A 13,595-nucleotide genomic window follows, 5' to 3' on the forward strand; every position below is an offset into this window, starting at 1 on the left:
AGGATAATTGGACAAATAATTTAGATCCAAGTATTTTATCAGCATTCACAAGTTTCTGCATATCTATAATGACTCCAGGTATGGTGTTCATGGCATCTGGTGAACCTTTGTCTCGGATGCGCTGCTGTTTGGATTTCAAGGAGCAATATTCTTCGTAGCTTTCTTGTCTGTTTGCATGATTGCTTGAATGGTTCAGCGGAGGTTTACATCTAATCTTCTTGATTAATATAGTTTGTAGTCATGGTGATTGTCAATATTGTCGATTATGACTGGCCACTGGACCAGTCATGTTCTTTCTTAAAAATTTTAGCCATGCCACAAGTAGGCTTACATTAACACTGCAATGAAGTTACTGTGAAAATCCCCTAGTCGCCACACTCCAGCACCTTTTCAGGTACACTGAGGGAGAATGTAGCATGGTCGATGCACCTAATCTGCAAGTCTTTCAGACTGTGGGAGGAAACTCACCCAGACACGGGGAGAACATGCAGACTCCACACAGACAGTGACCCAAGCCAGGAATTGAACCCAGGTCTCTGGCACTGTGAGGCAGCAGTGCTGACCACTGTGCTACCGTGCCACTCTTCACTGAAGCAGATTTGTTCTGTGCACTACCGTGACAAACTATAATGTTCCTTCCCAGCCGGCTTGTTGTCAAAGACTTCCAGCTTCTTCTATCTTCCCATTAGCTACTCCTATTCTCTCTATTCTGCTTCCCTTCCTCCACAACAGGAATAGTTCAGTGGCTCTGACGAACAGTCATTTAGACTCAAAACCTTGGCTTTATTCTCTCCCCACAGATGCAGTCAGACCTGCTGAGATTTTCCAGCAATTTCTATTTTTGTTGTCGAAAGAGCAAGCGTAATAATCCTATTATAGTCCAATAAACTGTAGCAGAAAACCTGACACTGTTTGATGTGGACACACAACTTAGTCAGAATATTAAACCTTCTTGGTTTGGCAGTTTCACTTCTGATTTATGCTACGGGAATAGGGCCTGGGCGGGATTATGGTCAGTACAGACTTGATGGGCCGAATGGCTTCCTTCTGTACGGTAGGGAATTCTATGATTCTACTAGCTTCATGCCATCGCAAAGCCAAAACGATTTCATATTGGTAAAGATCTGGCAGCATAGCTGGGTGCTATTTTTGAATAATAGGATTATTAAAGCAATAGGATAGAGCCATGAAACTCTTTTAACCAAGTACCCTAAGCCTTCATTGCCTACATAAAAGGAAAGGAAAGCTTGTGACATGCATGACTAATAAAGGGTTTAAGTAATTTACATGGGTTTGATTTGAATGAACAAAAATGTTTTAAGACTATAAATTAGGCAATTTCTAAAGTTTCATTATTAAGGCTAACTAAACTGCAGTGTGAGCACAAATTACCAGATTAATGTGCAGTGCAAGTGTGTTAAATAAGAAAGACATCTGAATTCAGTGTGTTATTATAAACACAACAATATGAGAATGAATTTAGCTACCTAGGGTTATTCTTGTCATCCATTTCTATTTCATGAATTAATTGTTAATGTTTTGTGTTCTTCCTCTTGGAAGAGAAGCAAGGTGTTTCTATTACAATGCAAATTAATCATTTTATTCGACTGTAGCATAATGTGACTAGAAATAGAATGGGAACTTTGCATCTCTAGGTTATACCAAAAGGCATTTTATTACTTGAATATGCAGCATCCATCATACTTGGCCAACTGTTTACCCACCTTTGTCTTTCAACTTGGAGAAAACGTATCAGATTGTGAGATGTTGGATGTTATACCTGTGCATGATCATTTGTCTCAGGAAATTTGAAGAAGTTGAAAGGCAATGTAAACTATATAGAGTTATACTGGTGTGAATAGGCTTAATGGGTCAAATGACATTTTCCTTTATCATTATTGCAAAGGAAAGATGCAGATTTTCTTTTTACAGAATACAGATTCACAAAATGATTACAGCACCAAACACACCATTTGGCCCATCATGCCTGCACTAGCTCTCCCGTAACTCTGTACATCCTTCCTTTTCAGCTAATATTCCAATTCCATCTTGAATGCCTCCATTGAATCTTCCTCCACCACTCTCGATTTCAGATCCTAACCACCACCCTGTGTGGAAACATTTCTCCTTATATCACCATTGTTTCATTTGTCAATTACCTTAACTCTGTGCCCTGTCATTCTCGATCTGTCCACCAATAAAATTATAAATATGTAAGCTTATAAACTCACAAATTGTCAAAATAAAATGTTTCTTTATGACTGAAATCTGTACATTGATCAGAAAAGTTTACATTTAACATTTGGATGTATATATTTTACAAGGGCGTTGAATTTACACTTTATTAAAACTAAAATGGTGTAGCTACATACAACAGATAGTTGACTGACAACATACTTTACCAACCTGTGAGCCTATTTTTTTTTATCCTGCTATTAACACTGATCTAATTTTACATTAATTGGACTAGCTACATTTATGGTGCCTTATATATCAATTACATTCTAATTCAGGTTTTGTTATTTGGTATATGTGCAGATGTATAATCAGAACAAGTTGAACATCAAGTAGGACCATTGTTCCATTGTGAGGAGAGGCCTTGTTCATTTCTGCTTTAAATGTTCTTTTCCATATTCATTCTCAGGATGGGTGTATTATTGAGAAGGGTGCGTCTGTTGTCCATGCCTAGTTGCCCTGCAAAGATGATCCTTGGCTCATCGTAATTGTTTTACAACTGACTGGTTTGCCAAACCTCTTCATAGAATGCTAGGATTTAGTCACCTAAGGGATGAGAGATTTGCATTCAGATAGTGCCTTTCCTAACCTCAGAAAGTCCCAAATCACTTTGAAGTACTTTTAAGATGAAGACATTGATGTAATTTAAGAAGTGTGACTTTTGATTTGATTTATTATTGTCACATGTATTAACATGCGGTGAAAAGTCCTATTTCTTGCACACCAAACAGACAAAGCATACAGTTCATTGAGAAGGAAACGAGAGAAGCATAGAACAAGAGTAAAAGATAGAATTAGAAGGTATACTGGGCACATCTTGCAAGAAGTCACTTCACTCCAGTGCCATCTTACATTGTGTAGGACTGGAGTTTTGTGCAGACTGGATTTGGGAAAGGAGAGAATTTCTGTTGCCCCAAGAAAAATGAAGCAGTTTTTTAACAATAACACAGCTATTTTCATGGTTATTCTTCCGGGAGACAGACAACAAATTATTTGTTTTATGGAATTCAGTCTCACAACTTGTCACAATTGAAATTGAACTCACAAGTATACCAGAATCATCATGTAACCAGACCACAGGTGAGTGGACGCAGTATCATTTCCCTCCAAACAGAACTGTGGCCCCATCTGTAATATTGTGAACTGGAATCACCAAGAAGCGTGCAGGGCAATAGTCATGAGACTCATAACCCAGGTGAAACTTTTCCCAAAAATACAACAAAAAAAATCAGTTTGCAGGATTGTGGGTGGGGCAGATATTGGAATGTAATATCAGCTCCAACTGACACAAACACTCAGCCATTTCTTTCTCATTTTCAGACAGTTATAATAGTCCAAATCGCTGTTCATCATTTCTGCCCTTGCTGGTTGTTGAATAATGATTTACCAAAATTTCACTTTCCTTCACTGTGATCTTTTGATTGTCCCCTTGATTAATGTACAAGAATAAAGGCTTAAACTGGCTGTAAAATGGTTTGAATGGCATTTGGGTAAAAGTAGCAAAAAAAAGGTTAAAAAAATCCCCTTGTTAAACAATCAAAGCACTTTGTCCAACTTAAAGAGCTACTGAAAGGAAACGCATCATCTATCATCAGTGACAGTGGAACATTGCATGCAATGTAGTCCTCTTATATTTTGACTGCAGACTACCTGCACCGTACACAGTCTGTGTTTACAAATGTCTAACCTCTGTCAGATAAGGGACTTCATACTGATGTAGATACACATGGCGTAGGATTAACAGTAAAACTTCAAACAATTCATATCAGATGCTGTTTGGAGCGTAATGAGGGAAACTTTGATCTCTGAATTGAAATGTATCGCTTGCTGCTAATGGATCCGCAAGTTCTACCACCCCTTTTGCTGACTCATTAGAAGTGAAGTCACAAATCTTACCCTTTTATGAGTTGAATAATTTCTTTTGCCCGACTTGCACATTCAGCCATATTTCACACTATTTTCTTCAAGATCTTTCACATTTTTCAATCTTTTAATGGTGGAGCTCAGAAGGAAGGTGGAATGTTAGACTCTTTGTTTGCCTGGGGTTTATTTTCATTTTGTTGTTGTGTGCATTTTCTGTGTTCAGATAAGACCTGGTTTCATCTAGACCTTATCTGTGGCCAATTGCAGCACCAGTGTGCTGGGGAGATCTTTTCAAATGTAACACAACCTTCTTCAGACAACTAGACTCCTGACTGTATTGAAATAGAAACCTGGCTAGCAGCCACTGCTTTTTTCTTACTAAAAGCCAAATTATCCATAGCAGGAATAAAGAAACACAACCAAATTGAAGAATGGGGCATTATCTTAACACATGGCCTGGGTTGTTCCATTCGATTAACTTAGACCAACATTCACAGCAAAAGTTAGGTGGGAGGTTTTCTTTTCAGCTTAACCCTTTGAAAAAAATTTCTATGCTGAAATTAAATCTCTCAAAGTCTTGTCAAATTTTAGATGTCTCATTTCAAATTCAGTCAGACTGAGAAAGTAAAATATAAATAAAGGGTTAACTCAGAAAATATGGGTTAGCATGGTTAGCGAGGATAGCATGACTCAAATAAAAATAAAATGAAGGCACACAAAGAATGGAATGCTCTAGGAAGAAAGTTAAAACTACATTAGTGATTTAATTATGGGTCTAATTGTATTATGGTAAAGACCTAATGGGTAAACAAGATAGGAAATCCATTGTATTGGGAAATGTGATTTGACTTTACAGAATTGAATATGCTCGTATGATTAGATCTGTATAAAGGCTGGCTATAACAGAACAACTTTGAGTAAATCCTTCTGATCACTCCCAATGGCCATTGTAAGCACAAAATAAAGTAATATTGCATGGATTTGCCACGATGTATGTTGTTCTTTAATTTTTTTTGATTTGATTTATTATTGTCATATATATTAACTTACAGTGAAAAGTATTGTTTCTTGCACGCTATACAGACAAAGCATATCGTTCATAGAGAAGGAAATGAGAGAGTGCAGAATGTAATGTTACAGTCTTAGCTAGGGTGTAGAGAAAGATCAACTTAATGCAAGATAATTCCATTCAAATGTCTGACAGAATCAGGGAAGAAGCTGTTCTTGAGTCAGTTGGTATGTGATCTCAGACTTTTACATCTTTTTCCTGATGGAAGAAGTTGGAAGGGAAAATGTCTGGGATGTGTTGGGTCCTTAATTATGCTGGCTGCTTTGCCAAGGCAGCGGTAAGTGTAGACAGAGTCAATGGATGGGAGATTGGTTTGCGTGATGGATTGGGCTATATTCATGGCCTTCTGTCATTTCTTGCGGTCTTGGGCAGAGCAGGAGCCCATACCAAGCTGTAATACAACCAGAAAGAATGCTTTCTATGCTGCATCTGTAAAAGTTGGTGAGAGTTTTTAATGAGAAAAATGACATTATCTTAAATAAAGACAGTTATTTCATCCTGTGGATAGAAATCTACAGGTTCCTACAAAAATGTAAGTGTCAGTTTATTATTTCATGTTAATTTCTTCAGACCTGGAAGTCTACAACAACATTAAACTTGTGGCCATAAAGGAGCTGGCCACTTTTAACACAGCTGCACTTTAGTAACAGCATAACACATTGTGCTTCTGATGGTGTAATGCACTTAATTTGGGATGCTGCTGTCTCTCACGTGGATGACTAAACAGAATCCCCAAACAGATCTTTTATGGTGAGCTGTTTCAGGGCAAACAACATCAAGATGGTGAATACAAATGATGCAGGAACACCCTTAAAAAAATAGCCTTAAAACTTCTGCGTTGCGGACCACGTCTATTGTAGGGAGAACCTACAGCCGACCAACATACGGTGAGGTAAACATTGACAGTTGGCATGCTCCAAGGACTATCTATGTCAAACTCTCAACATTCCAAGTGCCTACAGGAAGGTCAGAGGTGACACAGCTGCAGATGCTCTGCCACAGCGCCACCCAAAACAACATGAACTGCCACTTCTATGAACATCCGTGCCAATCTCACATTGGGCTTGTCAGTCACGAGTGGGCCCACAGAAGACAATGAAGTCACATATGGCTTGGACATATCTGGATAATGAGGTGTCTAAAACCAGTTATTGTGAAACAATGCCATGGGAGACTGTGAGCATGTGTGTTTAATAAACACATGATTATTCCATTAAGCACACCTTCTGAAGGTGAAAATGTGACATGCAAAGTTAGAATCACGTTTACATCTGATTGTGGTGAGGATTTGGAATTCACGGCTGAAGCAGATACTGTTCTAAATATGGGGGGAGGCTGGATGTATAAATAAGGGGGAAGTGTAAGGCAGGATCCAGGGCAGCAGGGTGAGACATGGCAATCAGAGTAGAAAGAGATTATTAAAAAAAAGGCAAAGGCCAGTTAGGCTGAATAATCTGTTTGTTTGCTGTAGCATCGATATGATTCTGGTTAAAAATGACTTTAAATAACCATATTTTCTTCCTTTAGTCCCTTTTTTTTCATGTCCCCTACTTTTACCTACCTTAACTTACTCGAAAATTGGGTTTTATTGTCTTGACTTTAGATATTTAGAGGAGTGAGTTAATTAGTCTTGAAAAGGGTAAGTTGATTTTAGCAGGATAGGTAAGGGTAAACAATCCTCTGGATGGGGAATGCAGAATATGTGGGCCTAGTCTTAAAATTGTAACTTAAATTAGGAAGAAATTTAGGGAAAAAAAGAAAAGAATGTGCATTTACGTAGCACCTTTCAGAGCCTCAGGATGTTGTAAACCACTTTACAGCCAACGAAATACTTTTGAAGTATCGTCGCTATTGTAATATGGAGACAAGACAGCCAAGCTGCCCACAGTAATCTCTTACAAAAACTAATATGATAACCAGGTCATCTGTTTTTATGGGTGTTGGATGAGGGATAAACTTTGACCAGGATATTGGGGGAAACCTCACAGCTATTCTTCAAAATAGCGCATGGGATCTTTTACATTCATCGAATTTGGAAGATGAGGCATCGGTATTATGTTTCAGCCGAGCAGACAGTTCATTAGACTAAAGTGTCAATCTGGATTTCACTGTGATTACTGATATAGTCTTGGTACTTCTGGCTGCCAGTCAGTCCAATGAAGTCATCTGTCTGCACATGTGCAGTTGCATCTCACTAAGAGTAATGCACACGTATTACTGCTGTTGCTATTGACATATTAGATAGTACCATCCACATCCTCCTCTGTGCCATTCCGTTCTAAAGATGTGGGGAAGGCAAGAGTAGAGCGTCATGTGAGTATCAGGGAAAGAGGGCAGGAGGGCTTTCATTTACTTGTACAACTTTAGATAAGACATTCCAATACTTTACTGCAATGTTTATTATATAAGCATTAAACAACACATGGTGGCACAGTGGTTAGCATTGCTGCCTCAAAGCGCCAGGGACCCGGCTTCGATTCCCAGCTTAGGTCACTGCCTGTGTGGAGTTTGCACATTCTCCCTGTGTCTGCGTGGGTTTCCTCCCACAGTCCAAAGATGTGCATGTTGGATACATTGACCATGCTAAATTCTCCCTCAGTGTACCCGAACAGGCACCGGAGTGTGGCCACTAGGGGATTTTCACAGTAGTGTGAAAGTAAGCCTTACTTGTGACAATAGACAAACTTTAACTTTTATTCAATGAGCACTATCTGACGGTACGTCAATGAAACAGAACCAGTTCGAGTTTGAATAACCAGTCAGTCCACAAGATAATGCCTGTAAGAGCATTTGTTGACATAATTTCCTGCTTCCTTTTTTGTGACTCCTCTCAGTGAAATTTAAAGCTTGGATGTACTCAAGGTGGAACATGTGGCTTTGTGAGGTTTCACTGTCAATTTGCCCTTGTTTACTCTTAGCAGAAAATCATTCCAAGTCATAACCATGTGATTCACTTCCAGTTGTTAAATTCTTTAATTACACAGTCCCATCAAACATTCCAATTTAATTTAAACCTGGCAGCACATTAAAATATGTTAAATTGTAGTTTATCACATGACCATTAATGCTAATTAACCACAATTTACCTTCAGAAATAGCCTCAGCGTTAATAGATGGGATGATCCAAGCTCAGAAAATACATGCATTCCAGTTAACTGATTGGAAAGGGAGCAGGCCTGTTTAAAAGACAATAAATACACAGAATAATGCAAAGGCCATATGCTGTGTTATTTATTAGCAGCATATGATAAACACTTCTGGTGAATAACCTCATTAGGCCAAGTCTGCAGTAGCTTTTGTCTCACGCATTCTTGCTATGTGGTTTCCGAAGTTCTTTTTTAATATTGGAAGTTCATAATAAGTTAAGATCTTGGACACAAATCTTAAATGTGTGTCCAAGATAATGGTCTGTAAATTAATTTTGGATAGTACAACAATTTGTATTTATAAACAAAATGGCACGGTAGCACAGTGGTGAGCACTGCGCCTTCACAGCTCCAAGGACCTGAGTTCGATTCCCGGCTCATGGAGTTTGCACATTCTCCTCTTGGCTGCGTAGGTTTTCTCCGGGTGCTCTGGTTTCCTCCCACAGTCCAAAGATGTGCGGGTTAGGTTGATTGGCCATGCTAAAATTGCCCATTAGTGTCCTGAGATGTGTAGGTTAGAGGGATTAGCGGGTAAAATATATAGGGGTATGGGAGTAGGGCCTGCGTGGGATTGTGGTCGGTGCAGACTCGATGGGTCAAATGGCCTCTTTCTGCACAGTAGGGTTTCTGTGATTCTGTGATTTTTCTGTGATATGACACCCTTAATGTTATCAAATGTCCCACAATAGCAATGTAAAGCACGATGTGACACCCAGCTGCATAAGGTGATGGTAGATAACCCTCAGCTTGGTCAAAATGCATCTTAGGAGAATGAGAACTAAAGAGGCCTTAGAATGTTGCTTAACTAAGATCTAATGTAAGTCAGTGACCACAGTGGGTGATGTGTGCGTGGAACTCGGTGTCACTTCAAAAGCAGTCAGCAGCACGATGAATAATGGATAAATGGTATGTAATGAGTTCATTGATTCTGATACAAATACAGTGATGAAGGAAGCAATCTGTTTATTTTCTTACTCATAATTAAGGCAATCATGGGTGGTGCAGTGGCACAGTGGTTAGCACTGCTGTCTCACATCACCAGGGACCAGAGTTCAATTCCAACCTTGGGTAACTGTGTAGAATTTGTGCATTCTTTCCATGTCTGCACGGGTTTTCTCCGGTTGTGCCGGTTTCCTCCCACAGTCCAAAGATGTACAGATTAAGTAGATTGGCCATACTAAATTGCCCCTTAGTGTCTCAATGTTAGGGGTATTAGCAGGCTAAACACATGGGGTTATGGGGATAGGATAGGAATGGGCCTGTGTAAGATTCTGTCAATGCTTACTCGATGGGCCAAATGGCTTCCTTTTGCATTGTAGGGATTTTGTGATTCTATGATTCTAAGGTTGAGTAAGACAGGACAGATGCCAGTGTAGCTATCCTTTGTCAAATCCAAGACCAGACATAGATCAAATACAGAGTCAAATCATAGTTTGATTTTAGGGATTCATGTTTACCTGATAAAAATTAATTGAAAACCATAATTATCTGAATAACTAACGTCACTACATAACAAAATAAGTGGCAGGAAAAGATGTTTATTTGAAAAAAATAATAAACGTTTTCCAGCTGCTTGCCTTCTTAACAAGCAGAAGGCTTCTTTGCTCCCAGTGTAGACATCTGGGACTTTAGTTGGTGCCCCCGTACCAAGTGGAATGGCCTCCCTACTGCGCTAAACTTTCCATTAATTTTATCATCCTATGGTTGGAGTTTTCTTACCAAGTAGCCCCGCTGCCAGGACCAAAAGCAGCACCAGACGCTGTAAATGTGCCCCCCGGGACCCTGGCGACATTTTACCAGTGGCAGCCAATTGCTGGGACACCATCAAAAGCGCCATCCAATTGAAAATGGCAGCCCTCGTTCCAGAGGAGTTGGCCCAATTACAGGGTGATTGGCACTGCAGCCTTGACAATGCCACCATTATAAGTGGCCACGACTGACTCTCCAGGAAGAAGAAGAGGGTGCCTCCCTGCTTCCAGCAGTCGTACCATGGCTATAGGTCATGGGGGCTCCCCACTTGTACCAAAATAGGAAAGTCCCCCTGGAAACCTATTGGGAAGCGACCAGGGTTTACCCAGTGGTTATCCCACTATCTCCTAACACAAGTAAATTTCCAGTGGGGGGTAGGAGATGGCCCATAATTGGGCAATTAATTGGTATAATTGACAATCCAAGGGCAGCCACGCCACTGAGGTTCTCTCCGTGGCTACAGGAAGACTTGGGCTCCTCTCCTGATTCCTTCTGCCGCTACCTTACAAACTCTCCCACCTCCTAATCCATTGTAAAAGAACTAATTAGAATCCTGCCCTACACTTCTTTACCTTCAGATTGAATTTTGAATGGATCAGTTGCTGTCAGATCAGAAGACCTTTTGAACTTTCTTCCTCATTTTGTTGTATACATTAATATTCCTAATTGGCATGTTACTTTGACAAGGTACCACTTACAATGAAGAATTCCCCTGATTGACTCGCACATATTTAGCATTTACTCTTCTCCACCTTCTTCCATGGAAAAAGGACAGAAACATCTGAGATCATATGTTAACTGACTCAAGATTTGATTCGATTTAATTTGATTTGGTTTATTATTGTCACATGTATTAACATGCAGTGAAAAGTATTGTTCCTTGCGTGCTATACAGACAAAGCACACCGTTCATTGAGAAGGAAACGAGAGAGCCCAGAATGTAGTGTTACAGTCACCGCTGGGGTGTAGAGAAAGATCACCTTAATGCAAGGCAAGTCCATTCAAATGTCTGACAGCAGCAGGGAAGAAGCTGTTCTTGAGTTGAATGGTACATGATCTCAAACTTTTGTATCATTTTCCCGAAGGAATAAGGTGGAAGAGAGAATGTCCGGGGTGCGTGGGGTCCTTAATTACGCTGGCTGCTTTGCTGAGGCAGTGGGAAGCGAAGACAGAGTCAGTTGATGGGGGGCTGGTTTGCGTGTTGGATTGGGCTACATTCATGACCTTTTGTAGTTCCTTGCGGTCTTGGGCAGAGCAGGAGCCCATACCAAGCTGTGATACAATCAGAGAGAATGCTTTCTATGGTGCATCTGTAAAAGTGGGTGAGAATTGATGAACAGCTTTGTCCCTGCTGCCATCAGATTTTTGAATGGACCTATCTCGCACTAAGTTGACCTTTCTCTACACCCTAACTATGACTGTAACACTACATTCTGCACTCTCTACTTTCTTCCTCTATGAATGGTAATGCTTTGCCTATGTAGCGCACATGAAACAACATTTTTCACTGTACACTAATACATGTGACTATAATAAATCAAATCAGTAAAATTAAAGGTTTGGTTTGAATGTTAGCAAGTAGATGAATGAATGGATACAGGGTAGGGTGGATAAATGCTGAGGAAAGTGGGTAGGGTGGTTGAGTTGGGTTAGTGGCTGGGCTAAGTGGTCGGTGGTTAGGTGTAAGTGGCTGTTGGGTGGAGTGGTAGATGTGTAGGCTGGCAGTTGGGTGAGGTGTTAGGGGAGTTGTCAGATGATAGGTGAGTGAGGTAGTTACTTGGTGGTTGAGGTGACATGTGGGTAGAGTGGCAGGTGGATGAGGTGGTAGTCTGGACTGAGGGGTCGAGCGTATCGTCAGGTGGTCAGGTTGCAAGTTTATTTGGGTCGTGTCTGGGGAGCAGTCATATATTCGGGTGATTTATCAGGTGATCAGGGGGCTGGACAAGGGTCAGTGTGAGTATTTGGGGTCAATCCTTTGAAGCCTAGTCTAGCTCCTGGGTAACTAATGTATCTAACATTCCCTGGCTAACTATTCAGGTAAGTACATCAGAGCTATCCAAAGTCTCTGACTCTAACTAGGAGTCAAGAAACTTTCGTGGAGGGTCCCAGTGAGTAAGGGAATTGTCCATTAGAAATTGAAACTTGGCAAGCAATTCCCACATTGTCAGGGCTTCCACAGAGTCAGGAAATGTATCTTCAGTCGGACATCCAGTCTCCAACAATCTGGAGACTGGAAGATTTGGACTTATCACAAATTCCAGACCTTTACATTTTCAGTGGTCAGCAAGCTGTTTCTGAGATGTAGATAACATTCCAGATGCAAGGCAGATCAGTCCCTCATAGTTAAATGTATGATGTGGAGATGCCGGCGTTGGACTGGGGTAAAATGTATGAGGCAGAGCATCTTGAATCTTACCAAATCCAAACACAGTGGAACACTCCATTCCAAGGCTCCAAAAGAAAAAACAAATGGAATGTGATGAAGTTGAGGATGAAGCTTAAAGAAATCCCGGAGTCGTTGATCTAACATTCAATGTATTCAACAACAGCAATCAACAAAGTCAATAAAATGGCAACTATATTGCAAACAGGAAAATATATGTCAGAGGAATCTGTGGTCCAACCATGTCGTGTTCCGGTCAGACTACACCTTGAATCCAGTATCCATTTCTGGTCACAAGGCTAAAGGGAGACATTCTGAAGTAGGAGGCAAACCAGGTCTAGATGGCTGATCTCTGGTGTCCAAATCTTGAGTTTTGGGTAAGACCAAAGGCACTTGCTTTTCTCAGGTATGAAGGGAGGCATCTGAGAGATGACCAAACAGACCTTCAGAAGGTAGTTAAGGAAAGGGGAAATCCCAGAAATAATTTTAAATTAGGCAGTGAGAGAAGGGCTTAGAGCCACAGATTCAGATCATTAAAGACAAATGTAGAACTAATGTTGGGAGGATTGTCTGCACACAGACATGGAACAAAGTCTCAGGTAGAAAGTGGAGGTTAAACATCCTCAAATCATTGATAAAAACAGTTGGTTTTTGCAAGTGAGGGAAGGGTGTTTAGACAATTCTGAATGAATGAATTAAGATGGACTGAAAAGCTTTCCTCATCCACAATTACTTCGTGAATAAGATAATTAAATCTTTCTGAGACAGCACTTCAGAACGCCTTATTAGCCGTTTCACCCTGAGGCCCCAATGGTTATTATATATTAATCAAAAACAAATCGGAAATATTGTACCCAGCACTTGACAGCTTGAATGTGGTGTCACATGTTTCCATTGTGGAATGCAACATACATAATAAGTGCACACTACCCCAATGCACTCTACGAGCAGGTTGTAATGATGCTGGTACAGAAGCCTGGCAAAGGGTACATTTACAGTAGGAAGGAGATGCCCAAATGTTGAACTTTGGCAATGCCTTGCAATGTCTTCCATGAAGCCCATGAAGAAGTTTCATAACACCATGTGACTCCAGAGCCACAGCAATGTCATTGACTCTCAACTTCCTCTGAAATTTCTAAGCGAGACACTC

The sequence above is a fragment of the Carcharhinus amblyrhynchos genome, chromosome 24 (genome assembly GCF_965287045.1).
Source record: "Carcharhinus amblyrhynchos chromosome 24, sCarAmb.v2.hapA, whole genome shotgun sequence".
Lineage (NCBI taxonomy): Eukaryota > Metazoa > Chordata > Chondrichthyes > Carcharhiniformes > Carcharhinidae > Carcharhinus > Carcharhinus amblyrhynchos.